The sequence below is a fragment of the Nymphalis io genome, chromosome 28 (assembly GCF_905147045.1).
Source record: "Nymphalis io chromosome 28, ilAglIoxx1.1, whole genome shotgun sequence".
NCBI classification, from domain to species: domain Eukaryota; kingdom Metazoa; phylum Arthropoda; class Insecta; order Lepidoptera; family Nymphalidae; genus Nymphalis; species Nymphalis io.
The window spans coordinates 6,984,477-7,001,012 of NC_065915.1; the positions used below are offsets into that span (position 1 = coordinate 6,984,477).

The following is a 16,536-nucleotide window of genomic DNA, read 5'->3' on the forward strand; positions in this document are numbered from 1 at the left end:
CACATTGCATTTTACTTGCACAACCTGTTTAGATGGAAATGTAGATTATAAAGTATAATATAAAGCCTGTTATAAGTGTAGCGTGCTTAGTACTTTGTTTTCGATTTCGTCGAAGCTTCTAGATCAATTTAATGTATTATATATAAATATATAACGTTACATTTTTTAATTTAACTTATGATTCATTCGCATATATTAACTCAATATTTATTGGATGAGTTTTTGCGAAGGTCAAACGACTATTCTGTGGAAAAAACCAGTCGATCCAGTTAAAACCAGTTTATGAATTATTTGATCATTTTCATTTATATTAAATCCTTGATATTTATTGAAACGAGGAAGAAATATATTTTTACATATACCAATAAATGTAATATATTAACTTGTGATATTTTTCAATCGGTTTAAGTTGTTTAACAAAATAGATGAATATAGAATAATATATAGTTTGATAATTGACAAGTATTACTAAACCCGAAAAAAATAGATTAATTTATTCTCAAATTGTTTATTGAATCTGTGATAGATATACGTATTTTTGTGAAATATAATAAATTATTCCATATATATAAGAGTAACATTTTGTACAAGTTACTCATAAAAATACTGTTTTAAATATATTTTTAAATGTTTATGTGTAAGATAATGTATAAGAGCTAAGATGCGATTTGCGAGTTCAACCTAGTATAAGCACCACTGAGTTTTTTATAAGCTTAAGTGGAACTTATAATTCTTCTAGTGTAGGAGCATAGTGGTATAAGCTCCAATCCCTATCCTTAAGAAGAGCGGAGGTGTTTGCATTGTTCTAATACATTTACTGGTTCTGTTAATTACAAGCAATAAACTATTTATATTCAAAAATATTATATTTGTACAATAAACAAAAATAGGAGTTCCTAAAGGCACTTTACATGGCCCCATATTTTTCTTTTATATTTTTGTTTGAGTTGAGCATTTCTCATATAATTTATTCATCCTTATCTATACATGCTTGGGATAGCAAATGTAATAAATTTTATTATTGTCCTTGATTTAATTGTACGACGAATTCTTTGAAATGTCTCCCTCCTTGAATACTTCCTAGATGGTCACCCTACGCCCCTCTCTCTTGCCTCGACTCGACTCCACTAGTTGACGGCAAGTCGTTCGAAAGTAAGGTTCTGTCGTATTTAAACATACGATTGTGATAATGTACTGAGGTCTGTGATTTCAAAGTGTTGAGTTTCTAACATATCAAGGTAGTATCATTGATTGCTTTTCGGTTTTTTTGTGGTGAATTTTAATTTGGTTTGGTTTTGGTTTCGTATCATTGTTTGCTTTTCGGTTTTTTTGTTGTGAATTTTAGTTTTTAGGTACGGTTTCGTGTTATTTTTTTTATATGTAATTTTTTCTTAAATTAATATTTAAATATTGTCATAAAACTTTAATATTACGTTTAGCTGTGAAATAAAACGATATCAGTATTATTATTATTTATAATTTTAAATTCTTGTTTATTTATTGTATTTATTTTTATAAAAATTCTCATTATTAATATTATTTCGAACAAATTAGTGACGAAAACATTACAAACGTCAACATCAATCCTTCAACATTTTTATCAAATAAAACACAAAATCTAGAATCAGTATAAACGTATATACATATATTTGTATTTTAATATTTTTATCGTCTGTGTACAGACAGCGTTCAAGGCATTCGTTCATTGAAATGTTTTTTATGATTCTATCCACGTACTTATATTGCCTCAACGTACAGACAGATATATTACTTAAGAACTTGTAACTTTATTTGCTCAGACAATTGAAATAGAACATTGGACTAATGTTCTCTAACACTAACTTAACTCTAACTTGACTCTATTTCGATCAAAGATACGATAAGAAATATATAATACCTGAAATAATTTTAGCTTTATTTATTAAATATTACATAGATCATAAAAAAAAGCAGGATAAATAAAAAAACAATTATATTTAACTAATATACTAATGAAAATTAATTTTCGGAAAAAGAGTAACTACTTAGGTGTGAGTGAAATAGATATATTAAAGGCATAAGTGATATATGACAGTAATTAATTCTTTTGTCTATCTTACTATATACATATATATAATAAATACAGATTTTTAAACCTTTTTTCTTTTCTAAAAACAACATATTTATAGAATTTCATAAAAATTTAAATTAACGTTTTGGAATAATGTTTCTAAATTTAATGCAAGAATATGTTTTTAAATACATTGTCTGTGATTTTGCCTTTTCGTGACGCAGAAAATGCTTAATCAATTTTGATGAAATCAAGCTTACAGATAGCTCACATTACGATTTACGTATGTGTTTTTTATTTATTCCGGAAATAGAAGGATTTCAACAAATAATTAGGCAAAAAAGGATACGGGCTATTAAATTTTAGATAAGTAATAAAAAGTACATATATAAAACTAGTTTGATTTGAATTTATATCAGACTTATTAATTACACATATATATTACATGGAAGGAAGTATGTTTTACGTCCGGCGTATGATTTAGTATTAGTTGTTTCCCTCGGTTTTGCGTAATCAGAACTACGTCGCAACCACGGAGTATGATACGGGTGTCTACGTTTATATTTATAAATAAACCGAAATGCCTCAATAGAAGAAAAGAAGTAGTACCTATGTAATATTTTTTTTTTAGTAGATTAGTTAGGCTGGGGGACGATTAGTTAAGCAATGCTATGTCTTCTTCCATCAACTGTTAAATCATCGATGATAGAAAGAGAGAAATTAGTATTTAGCAAAACATCCGCTAAATAATGTTTATAAGTACGAACGACTGTGTTTAAAGTATTTAATTTCGCTATGAGAACTTCTAAAAATAACTCAATGATTACAAAATAAGAGATCCATAGCATGCGATGGCAATACCTAGGTAGAGAGTAATATCACGTATTTATACCACTGCTGGGCAGACGGGCGATGAATGCACAATACCTAACCGAACACGAAGTGATTTACAAACCCAAATAAAGTGATAGATCCACATATTCAATTAACTAGAGTGAAAAAAACTATATACATAGCATTTGTAACGCGTTATCATTAAGGATTGTTCGATCGTGTTACAAAGCCAGTGTTTATATTACAAATTTCACAAACAACATTCGAAATTCAGGGTTACTCTGTGATTACGAACAAATTTGTAAAATGCTGTTAATCGATGTACCGTGATACGCTATTTTGATCCATGTTTTTGGTCATGTGAATGTCACTTCTGGGCTATGGCCTCCCTTTTTAAGGAGAAGGTTTCGAGCTTATTCCACTACGCTGCTCCAATGCGGGTTGGTGGAATACACATGCGGCAGAATTGCAGTGAAATTAGACAAATGCAGGTTTCCACACGATGTTTTCCTTCACTGAAAAGCACGAGATGAATTAAAATCACAAATTAAGCACATGAAAAACTTCAGTAGTGCTTGCCCGGGTTTGAAACCACGATCATCGGTTAAGATTCACGTATCACGTATAATGATCCGTGTATCAGTTAAATGTTATAATTACTATAGTCAATGTCGCTTATCTTGTAGCGTGTCTTACTAATAATAATAGAATAGAAAAGAGTTATTATTAATTTGAAATGTTACATAGAAACAAATTTATATAAACGGTAACATTGGCAAGTATTACCGAAGCAAAACTGAGAGTCGCGTCAGAGCAGGACAAAGAAACATATACCTATTCACTTTTTCAACACCATTCACTTACAATACGATTTTATACATATTCTTTGACTTCCTGAAATAGTAGATTAGTTTCTACGGTTCCGCGTGATTATAATAAATATTTATGAACAGTTTTTTTTCTTTAACAGTATAATAATCAATAACAAATGGAACTGCCATTTATTTATTAACGAAAGCGAGTTAAACCAGTATTAACTAGAAAATACCGGTTTAAACCTGCTAGTTCTACTGAATTATAATTTGCTTAATTTGTGTATATGATATTTTGTGCTCGGTTTGTGATGAAGAGAGACATTGTGGGGGAGGAGTGCATATGACAGCCTCCATGTTTGGTCATCCATTCCGGTTATAACCTACATTAGAAGGTAGAATAAAATCCAAGCTTTCTCCAGTAAAGGAGAGAAGGAATTAACCCGATGAGCAGTTATAAAGAGCTAGTCAACAGGTTCAGATCCAATCCAAAGATGGGGTGTTTTAGAAATGTGTTTTAGAAATTTTTTTTTAACTTTTCCAAGGACAGTGGCAAAATGTCTTCCAATTTCCCGTATTTTCAAAAACATTAAAATCTTTACAATAATGTGCAAAGCGTACAGCTATACTAATATTATAAATGCGAAAGTAACTCTGTTTATCTGTTACGCTTCCACGGTTATATTACTGAACCGATTTTAAGAAATTTGATGTGAAGCAAGCTTGAACCCTAAAGGACATATCCTTTTTATACCTAACACCTGACCCTACCAGCCGTGGGCGAAATTACAAATAATATAATTTTTTTAATAGGATTTATTTATGTTACGATAATTACAGATAAATAATAATCAATGCAATCAACCGAAAAGCAAAATAATAGAGTACTGCGAATCATTATCGATTTCTTAAAAGATTTTCTTTACATTTATTTAAAATTTACACTGTACGCCATTTTGGTTTATATCGTATTTTATTATTATGATTTGTATTTTAGTTAATGTGTAATTTGTGTTAATATCGAGACTATGTTTTGTGCTGTGAAGTGAAAAGTGCGAAAGAAACAAACGTATTGTGCTTTTGAAGAAAATATATCGGTAAGTGTGAATTCTTTTTTTTTTTAATAAATATCCTGGGACATTATTCACGCACGGCCATCTGATTCCAAACTAGGCAGAGCTCGTACTATGGAAACCAGACAAATGATATACTACATATACTACTTTTCTTTTGTAAATACATACTTCTATAGATAATTACACCCAGACTCAGGATAAATAGATATGTTCATGCACATAAATGTCTGTCCTGGGTGGGCATCGAACCCACAATCTTCGGCGTGAAAGGCAAGTATCTACCAACCACGCCAACCGGCCCGACCTCATTAAATTTTTAGTTACTATCCCCTAAGCCTACAACCACCATACTATATCCAATTGTAGAACATGGCCTCATCATAATATTAACCAGAATCAATTGCCTTGCTTTTAAATAGACGCAATTAAATTTATGCATATCCTAGAATCAACAAATATCAGCTCCACGCTTTTTATCATTATTATAAAAAAATATTTATAAAGATTTTTTATCTTTATAAATTATTTATAAAGATAAAAAATTGCTTTGACATATTATTATAGAAATATATACCTTGCCCCAAGAAGGATTTATTGAGTTGCAAAGTCAGAATCTAGGTGTAAACAACGCGGGATATTTTTGCCTTTTTACCACTATTAACTGCTTCGTCTAGCTAATTGATAAAGCTGATCCTTTTTTTTAACGCTGAAAAAACACGTTACTCGTTTCCCCCACGGGAACAATGGGGAGGTATGTGGGGCTCACCGGTGTCTTAAGCGCCGAGTGCACCCCGATCGTTGGAATACCTACTAAAAAACCCACCCTTTCCATCTTAACGATGAGCGCCAGGGGATCGCTTGCGCCTCCTACCGTGACTGATAAAGCTGATGCTTGAATAACCGGTTCGGATCAAAATATCGGGTCATTCAATCTCTCTGCAAATTCTCGAGTGCAATTCACTTGAACAGTCCAGTCGTGTCGATTTTGCCATCTCTTCGGATTTTTGGATAAAATGAATAGAGAATGCACTTAAGGACTGTAATATGTCCTCCACAATTGGTTCGTTTCTCTTGATAATGGCTATCTTGGCCGAAACCGTACAGGACAGCATCCTCATGGTTATCATTCTGTAATAAATGTTGCAATGATAACACAAAATCATTTTTACCATAATTTTGCAATATTCGGTAAGTAAAAGCGTTCGTTAATCGACTTATAGTGATGTAACGGTGGGTCTATCGATAATCGTTAAACGATTCGATACGGTCGTATTGATTTTTGATAGTGTGTACCTACCAATCGAAATATATAAATTTAAAGCAATTTTGATCGTTTTGTTGAACAATTAAAGATAACTTCGTTGGTAGACTCAAATATTTTCTAATCATATGATAAAATGTCAATTTTTTATGGATATATTGTTTTAATATATGCCATATACACATGTTTATTAATACATAGCCCTCTAAAAAATAACCAAAATATAATGTCAATATTGAGTTGAGAGAACTGAAGTTGCTCATCCAATAATGAACCTTAACGAGCTTTATCTTAAGGTTCAATTATATATAAATATATTCGTTGTCTTTAGACATTTTTGTTTGATATTACCAAATACTGTTATACGTTCGTAAATCGAAATTATTTTGTACTAAATATCCGTTCCTACTACGAAAGGGTAAAAATCGTACTGATCATCCCCCCCATTTCCCTACCAAAAAAGACTAAGCTAAGGTTTGTGTTGATGGTCAGTCAGGAAAAACGATTTTATTGACTATAGATACGATATGACTCGTGCACCATAGACTATATATTACAATAGAGTGTACCTTGATAATATTTTTATCAAAACCTTAACGCGAATGTCAACAATGAATGTACGAAGTATCGATTCAATGAGGTGAATAGTTAAATACAAACAAAAATAAAAATATATGACACAAACGAAACATTGATTTTAATTTTATACTACCAAAATCAAGACGATATCCCGCCTATATATATTATCAATTGTCATATATAATATAGACATTGGTTCGCTAAAGCACCATCTAGTGTTGAGTTACAGCGAAGTAAATAGTAATAAAAAAAATTCCATGATAAACATATTTACGTACTTTCATGGTAATCGTTGTCTAAATCTATTAATCACAAACAGATATACGAACATAAATTTTAAACTGCCATCTCTGGCTACGATCCAAGTATAAATAATGAAAGCGAGCTACGAATACAAAATACTAATAAAACGTAGTGTCATCTCTTTCATTTAAAGGTAATATAATGTGTGAGAAAGGGACAACTACAGACTGATATGACATTGACTCGAGAATTTAACCCTGAGTTCTTTATCAGTATATGAAAGTAAAAAGTCGTTTGGAATTATTTCCTCTGACCACTATAGTAGTATCTAGGTATTACTTGGTGGTAGGGCTTTGTGTAAGCCCGCCTTTATAGGTAGCATCTTTATACAAATTCTATCACCAAACAGCAATGCTTAGTACTGCAATGGTTTGAAGGATGAGTGGGCCAGTGTAACTACAGGGACAAGGGACATACCATCTTAGTTCCCAAGGTCAATCGCGCATTGGTGGTGTAAGGGAAGGTTAATATCTCTTACAGTGTCAATTTCTATGGACGATGGTGACACTACTTAACCATTTTACATTATAAATAAGGACATAAGTAAACAATGATCTATCAGCCCCTAAGCGTCCCAAAACTGGATAAAGCCTTCTTCCTTGTTGATGAGAATTATTTGAAGCTTCATCCAATAAGCTGTTTCATACCAATCCAATATGCCAGGTTTCCTCACGATGTCCTTATATAGAACGAGATCGATTATCGGCCGGATTTAAACCCACCTTCATTAAATCGATTTTTAACCGACACAGAAACATTTAAAAAAAAAACTTTGACAAACGAATACACGTCAAGGTTGCTATTCAATTCTTGCATACCATCAATTTCCTTTTTAGTCTGTCTTTTACTATACATTTAACTTTCAAAATGGCGGCTTGAATGATAAAAATTAACATAAGCCGACGAACATCGATCGTATAGTTTTATTTTATTTGCAAAATGTCATGAACCAGTAAAGGCTACTTGCTCAAGATCGTTCGAACGCGCTATAACACAGAGCTAAGAGTGTTTGATATTGTATAAGACTACTTTGATTAAATATTTCGATAAATATATTTTTTTATATTTTTGTAAAACGATTACATGTTTTTCATATTTATCTTTTATTAAGAATTATACGTATTTTCCAGGAAACAAAACTAATCAAAATACACCCTTAAGTCAATGAAATAAGGTTTGATTGTAAAGCTCGAACGAACTGAGCAGCTAATATCGAATAAACATATATATAATTATATATTTGACATTTCTACAAATTAGTTAGTCTCTGGAAAATGACGGCCTTGTTGGCTCGGCTAACTGAAGGTTACTCATATGGACCTTATCGCAGCGCTATAGAGTTCAAAATACAAAAACAAAGTAACCAACAACATTTAGTATTCATTTTACTCTTTTAACCTTAATTCGATTGAAATAGAATTTAAAATTCAATGACAATTTATTTACAAATTTTCGATTTACAAACGAATTTGTGAAGTTTTCTTGTAACGAAAGAGTACAAAAATATAGTTTTTTGTAAATGAAAATTAAACCTTATTTTAAATTGGGTAGAGTTCAAAATCCAAAAACGTTTTTAGTCTGTTGCTTTTAACCTCCCGGATATTGTGTCTAATGTATATAGGAAAATAGAATTATGTAACTTGTCAACTTTCAAGAATTGTTAAATATATAAATACAATTATTTATATACTAATCTATGAGAGGAGGGCTAAGCCCAGCAGTGGGACCTTTACAGACTTTTACTTTTAGTTAGGTTTATAGAATTTGGGAATGAAACAATCTCTGAGCTATTTCTTTATATAATATTAAAAAGTTTGATGACAATATAACCGAATAAATAAAACGCTTTGTACCTTCTCAGTTTTGTATTTTCTTTTCCGTTCCGGTAGTAGTTTTGACTTTAACAATCAAAATGTAAGTGTAATGTTACGTACATTTAATAAATTAATTTAAATTCAACCATTATATAAAATCTTTCACTGGTGGTAGGGCTTTGTACAAGTCTGGGTACTCGTCTGGGTAGATACCACCCACTCATCAGAAATTATACCGCAAAACAGCAGTACTTGGTATTGTTGTGTTCCGGTTTGAAGGAGTGTGCCAGTGTAATTACAGGCACAAGGGACATAACACCTTAGTTCCCAAGGTTGGTGGCGCATTGGTGATGTAAGCGATGGTTAACATTTTTTACAATGCCAATGTCTATCTGCGTTGGTGACCACTTACCATCAGGTGGCCCATATGCTCATCCGCCTTCCTATTCTATAAAAAAAACGAATCTTTAATGTACATTTGTTTGTATGTTATCGGGTTCCTTATAATAATGAATCGTTCTTATATGTGATGCGTTTTTATTGGGACACCTATAAATTACGCCTCTTATTCATTTACAAAACAATCGTTTCTTGATTACAGTAACCGGATAACAGTAATCAAAACGTAATTATATTTAAGCGCCTCGATTGTCTATTCTCTTATACAGATTGTAGGTTTGAATCCCGGGTCGAGCAAATATATTTTTTTATTTATTAAGATATTCTCAGTAGAAAGTTTAAAAGTTCCCATAATAAAGACGATCGGGGAGTTACTATACATCTCTTTTTCTCAACCGTCCATATCAATGAATTAAAAAGAGACAGCTATCAAGACAAAGCTATAACCCCAAATTTAAACTCGATATAATCGACGTGCATATAAGGAATCGAACCCGTAGCCATTTGGCAATAACATCACAAACCCGCCACTCATATATCGGAAATATCACTTGATAACAACCAGCGTTATGCAATAACAGTATTACATAACCTCCATTATTTTAAGTCGGTCAAGAGGTTTATATTCAACGGTATTGTAAAATGGGGTTTAGGTTTAAAGATATACTGATATTGTATGAGTTTTATCTCTGGTTTTAAAGGTGAGCCAAGAATATCCACCACGCTGGTCCGATGTGGGTTAAATTTCGGCTTGACTCCGAATCTTCTATTAAGATTAGAACTTTCCAACCACTGAGCCATCATAGATCTTTAGAAGTTAAATATAAAAATATTAATTTGCGGTTTAGCCCGCGGAAAGTAAATATATTTGGTCTTCATTAGCGCTAAGATATATTTCATTAATCCTAATAATTTGAAAAGAAAAATTTCTTTCCACAAAACAGGTGGACGGAAAAATGTGTCACCTGCTAAGTGGTCACCACCGTCCATAGACATTGTGAGAAATATTAACCATGCCCAAAAGGTTGGTGGCGTATTGGCGACCAACCTTTGGAACCAAGATGTCCCTTTACTTACTCTGTCTCACTCACCCTTCACAAGCGGAACACAGTACTTGTAAGTATTGCTGTTTGGTGGTAGAATTAAACCAAATATTCAAAAACAACTTCTTCAGCTTTATCATATTAATATATATGTATATATATTATATAATTGTATGTGCTAATACAAATTATATAGGTCAACTGTTCAGAATATCTTATAATGTATGAGTATGTGCAATTGCACAATTACTCTCTATTCTCAATAACAGGGCTGCTACTGAGAATGTATAGATAGAAAACTTAATATTTATCTAATCGTGGCAACCCTGCGTTGGTATCTACGATCTCTGGATATTAAGCGAGTGATTAGTTAAACATTGTCGTCTTCTTCTTTCAAATTTCAAATCAGTAATGTCTGAAAGAGAGAAATCAGTGTTTAATTAAACGGATAAAATTTTGCAAATGTTTTTGAAGACTATACGTACTTTTATATTTATTTAATTAATAATATACATTCATATAAAGACAGATTGATATATAAATATAGACCGTTAGACTGATCAACATGAACATTCTCAGGTTTTTATAATATCTCCAATTCTCCGTTAGATGGCGCTGATTCAACTTACCTATCTAAACCACCTACAATTAATGATTAAGAATATTTATAAATATTCCATATTAATAGTGTATTTAATTTATTTTATTTAGTTTTCTCATATTTCATTGATTTTTTTATAATTAATAAATAAGCATGTCGTAATATTTTTAAGATGGCAAGACAGTCTTTTTTAAAAAGGCGGGTAAAAGAGTTGTAAACATGGATGGATATAATACATCGCTACCGAGTTAGATATTTGTTTTTTTTTTATTTATAATCAATATCGTCCACGCGCCAGCTCCGTCTACACAAATACACAAATGTTATAAGATATTGAAACAGGAGGTAATAATTATAGCAATTTATGAATAATCGAATTTATATTTGTTTAATATTTTTACCAATTTGACAACCGTTAGTTTTCCGTTGCCATGGACACATTCCGACATTTTTTATAGTTGCTATAGCAACATTTTGATAAAAAAAAAAAAACGAATGACGTTCCGAAAAGAGGTGATCGGGTATTAAGTTCTGTTGTAATGGCATGGCATATCTTGGCTTGACTTCGCTTGGCTTGGCTTTATGTACCGTGGCATGTGGCATGTTACATTATATAAAGAAATTGACAGGCTTAAAAATTAGGAAAACGAATACATTGTTGCGAGGAGCTGCTAATATATTTTCCAAACTAAAACCTGCCCGTAACAACATTACATAATGTAATATTGACATTTAAAAATTGTAAATAACACGCAATCGACGCGACCCGCTAACCTACTTTGCATGTGTTAGTTATGTCTTTATATTTTATGTAAATATACAGTAGTGATACAAAGACAATTGTTTGTTTTATTACATAATGTTTATACATAAGTGTGTATATAGAAAATATTAAAACATATTTTTTGAGACTATTGCAATTTATAAATAGCTGATTCGTAATAGCTTATTAAATTTATAAATGTCTTTAATTCCTTGAATGGTAGTTTTTTGGTATATAAAGGTTTTACTGGTGATAGAGCTTTGTGCAAGCTCGTCTGGGCGTGTACCTCCCACTCATCAGATATTCTACCGCAAAACAGCAATACTTGGTATTGTTGTGTTCCGATTTGAAGGGCGAATGAGCCAGTGTAATTACAGGCACAAGGGACATAACATCTTAGTTCCCAAGGTTGATGATGCATTGGCAATGTAAGCGATGGTTAACATTTCTTACAATGCCAATGTCTATGGGCATTGGTAACCACTTACCATCAGGTGGCTCATATGCTTGTCCGTATACCTAAACTATAAAAAAAGGTCAAGGTGGTAGCTTTGAACAAGTGCCTAGATGGTACCACTTATTACATGCTATTGTCTTCCTGACCGATTTTAACTACGTCCATTTTCAAGTGAGTCTAGAAAACAGCTGGACGTATTATTGTGCACAAGTGTGTGCAAATAATAATAATGCCCCAGCTACATGATAACGGGAATTTTAAATAATTTTTCAATAAGACCAGTTTACAATGATTATATTTTTCCTTTTCTTAAAACAGCAATTACAATAAGACCCTTATTGTATAACAACCAATGATGCTTTGTTCTCCATTACTGTCAATGTCGAAATCACATTACAATTTTCTAAATTTATTTAAAAATACTACAAGCAAGAAGTTTTTATATCATTAATAAAATTATAAATAAATATAACTCAATAAAAGAGAGAATTCAACAATCTATAATGAATATTTATAATTATTTATTAGTAACAGCCTGTGAATGTCCTACTGTTGGGCTAAGACAAGCGAAAAGGGACGGGAGCCCTTTTTGAGAAGGTTGTTGGAGCTTATTCCCCCACGCTGTTTTAATGCGGGTTACAATGCACATGTGGCAGAATTTCAGCGAAATTAGACACATGCAGGTTTCCTCACGATGTTTTCGTTTACCGTAAAGCACGAGACGAATTATAATCACAAATTTACCCACGATCATCGGTTAAGATTCACGCGTTCTTACCACTAGGCCATCTCGGCTATAATAGCTATAATCATTTATAAATCTGTTAAATTTAAAATAGTCTTACAAATGATATCAAAAATATTAACAAACAAATATTGCGAAAGAGACAATGTGTTATTATTAAGTATTAGTAATTAGAAAGTAATGAATGTTGCGTGATAAATAAACTTAACGGGTGAGCGGAAAAAAACCATCAATCGGGAATCCAGATTACATGTTTCAACACCAGAAACGAATGAATTTTGTTAACTAATCATCGAAAATTAAAAAATAATTACCTTAATAATTATGGCCGCGTTGAATTGTGGCAAGAATGCTGACATCCAATGACAGCAGTAAAGACAATCACACTTTTGAGTTATATATTATATACGTTCGCTAATATCTCTGATATATAATGCACTACAAACAGTTCTTGGTTAAAATATCTTTATTTATAATACAATAATATTCCACTTAAATTCTTATACTTTAATTTCACTTCCAAAGTTACGATAACAACTTCGCCAATATTCAAATCGCCATTTTTTCACGAATCCATAATGAATACCATAGATTATTTTAGATATCGAACAATGACGTCATGTTAATTCAAGGTCATTGTTTGTTTGTCCTTTTTTTAATAAATAGAAGGCAAAATGGTAAGTAGTCAACTGACAGCATCATATCACAAAACACTTCTTCCATTCCAAAAGACATGTAGCTTGCGTTTCAACGCCATAGGCAGGGCCGGCTTGTTCATTAGACAGTGTGCCTAGGGGCCGTACAGCTCAGGGCCCATAGGCAGGTTGATTACATAAAACATATAATGATTCGTAATATATTTAGTAATAAAATATCGTAATTATAAATAAAATTGTGTTGTAGTAGAAAAAATATATTTTAGGAACTTAGAAAATGGTAAAGGGGCCCGAGACGTGTATTGCCAAGGGGCTGCTTCATGGTTAATCACTGTCCATAGGTTTGAGGTTTAAATACTACTCACATTGTGCAAATATAATTGAATCAACAAACAAATTCATTATCAATCGACGCCACCGACATTACAAAACTCCATCAATAATTCACGAATTCAGGTCAACATATTTCAAAATCGTTTTTGTCACTTGAAAGTCGATAGGCGTTTGCCGTTCACTTACTCAACTTAGTACTTTAGTTCTAACTTAGACTAAAATATATAGACTATTGATACTAATACTATAAACGCGAAATAGCTCTGTCTGTCTATTGCGCTTTCACTGTTACAAAACTGAACAGATTTTGATGAAATTTGGTATGAAGCAAGTTTGAACACCGACACTAAAATACCCCCTTTTTTAACATGCGGACGAAGCCGCGGGGTAATATTAGTATTTAGTTATTTTATAGTTGTAGTAGAAATTGCAAATATATATGGATTACAATCCATCTCATCTCCCACCAAACAGTAATACTTTGTATTATTGCTAAAGGGTGAGTGAGCCAGTGTAACTACAGAAAAGGGACATAACATAATAAGGTTGGTGTCACATTATCAATGTGAGAAATAATTGATATTACTGCTAGTGCCAACGTTTATCGACCGTGATTTAAGAAAAAAAAACAATTAAACAAATAATGCAGTAAAACATAAATTGTTATCTATTTATTTTATTCAAAACTTCCTAGAAATGTTGACTTTATTTTGTCCATCGAATCGATCCCAAATTTAAAAATAACATATACTTCCATTAGCATTCACAGTTTTAATATGGAAGATTTTTTATTGTTTGTATATAAAATGAAATTCGATTCACGTATACAGTATGTTTACCCTTTTCACATTATTTTCCTTATATGGTTATGATGGTTTGTTCGAAAACTACATTTTCCTATGAATTAATACGATGTTGAATTTAATTATAAAAAGTAAGGTTTTTTTTTTAAATATATAAACTACCGCTTGACACCTGATAGAAAGTGATGATACAGTCTAAGGTGGAGAAGATGCCTATTCATTCTTGACTTGAACGTACCCATATTGTAAAACGGAGGTCAGGAGGGTATTCCAGACCTTAGCGGTGCTTATCAGAAACGAGAAAGCGAATCGTTTTTATTATTTAAAAATTTAAAAATATATAGTAAAATGTAAAGCCATTTAGCTCAATACAAGATCATATCGATGACTGGTTTTCATCCGCGTTTTATGGGGCTGGGGGGGCTGTTAGGTATAAATATCTATGTCATTCTTTGGGGTTCGAGTTTGCTACAAAACAAAAGCCCCCCGAAGAGACGGTTAGGGTACCGCTGGTTTTTAGTGGGTATTCGGATGAACTGGAGTTCCAGGCGCCGGCGATTCCCTCATCTTATTTCATGAGGGAAAAATGAGTGGACGAGTTTTACGAGCAAAATAAAAAAAAACGATTAGAGTTGGAATTATTTGTTAATGGAAACAACCAATTATTTAAACGGTCATCAACATTGGCTCAAAATCAGCGACCATATAAACAAAAGTCTGTTTTAATTAAGTTTATATCAAATGGATTCCTTAATGTGTGTTACTAACCTCCCAAGGTTAAGTGAGCTATTCTAGACGAGGTCACTGGGCCGAACTATATATGGCTGTAACGAGCCCTCCATACGAAGATATCAACGCAACCTGAATATTTTACATGTAGGTTATGTTTATATATTATATAAATATAATAAATAGTAAATGCAATCACGGTCAGTCATAGGCTTGCAACTTTTTATACCATGATGGTTATGAGGTCCTCCTGACTGATTTCGGCAACTGCAAACTCAAAGGAGACTTGCCAGCTGCGCAGGACACAGGAGTGAACCTGTGATTGTGCAAGTGTGTGCGCAGACACAGGTTCACTCTCTATTCCCTAACTATCATAATCAGATGGGACGGCAATCAGAAATGACCGGAAAGAGTTTAGGCGCAGGACGTTGGTCCTGCGCCTAAACTCTGGCTACCACTGGCTACCACTAAATATCTATCATGTAAAGTCGTTGGGCTTTTCATGCTTTCTGAGTGGTAGCCAGTGGGAATCTTCGACAGAAGAACCCAATAACTTTTTATCGGCCCGACCTGGAGCTTGAGGCCAGGACCTCAGGATCTGTGGCCTTATCCACTAGACCAACTAGGCTTCGAAACAGTTCGAACTGATTCAATACCACATATATTTTATACCACATTCCACTCTGTATATGCATTTAATAGCTCGATATGTTCTGACTTCTGCCATTTTATAAAATCTCCTATTAGACTATCAATTTGTCTAAATTTTTTATGTATGCTTCGATTGCAAGCCGATGATGATGATGATCTTGATTCTGTTACAAATAAAATTAATAATACAGTTTACTTAATGTTATTTTCCTCAGCAAATTTTAAGAAATGATTTGACTTTTATTGAAAAAATCTTGTTATTCGTTTATAAATGTAATATTAATGTTCGTTAAATTTTACCTGAATGTTTATTTTGATTCGTTATCTTAATAACGATTATACTACTTGGAATACTAAATTTTATTGATACTTGCGAATAATGAACTGATAAACTGAACTGATAAATGATGCCTACTGGTTGTCTTATGTGCCCGTTTGGGTACCACCCATTTATCAGTACAACTTTGTTTTTCTATTGTGTTAGGCAGCCTGGCTGCCCACAACCACCTGATGGTCAGTGGTCACTTTAGCCATTGCCATCTTACATCGCCAATGCGCAACGAACCTTGTGTCTGTTGATACACTGGCACACACTCTTTAAGACGCAACAGTAGTAAAATATCTGAT

The 16,536-nt window shown here is 32.5% G+C and overlaps 1 protein-coding gene across 3 annotated transcripts in view; it reads left to right on the top strand.

The window, feature by feature from the left end:
- The first annotated feature begins 1,137 nt into the window (after positions 1-1,137).
- Positions 1,138-16,536, top strand: part of LOC126779171 (uncharacterized protein DDB_G0283697-like) — a 36,373-nt gene continuing 20,974 nt past the window's right edge. The window contains exons 1-2 of one of the 3 annotated variants that reach the window (XM_050503061.1): positions 1,138-1,238; positions 4,694-4,793. The gene's annotated coding sequence lies outside the window, so the exon portion shown is untranslated. Of the gene's footprint in view, positions 1,239-4,554; positions 4,794-16,536 lie in introns of those variants that run through there. The other 2 variants (XM_050503062.1, XM_050503060.1) reach the window with 2 other exon arrangements.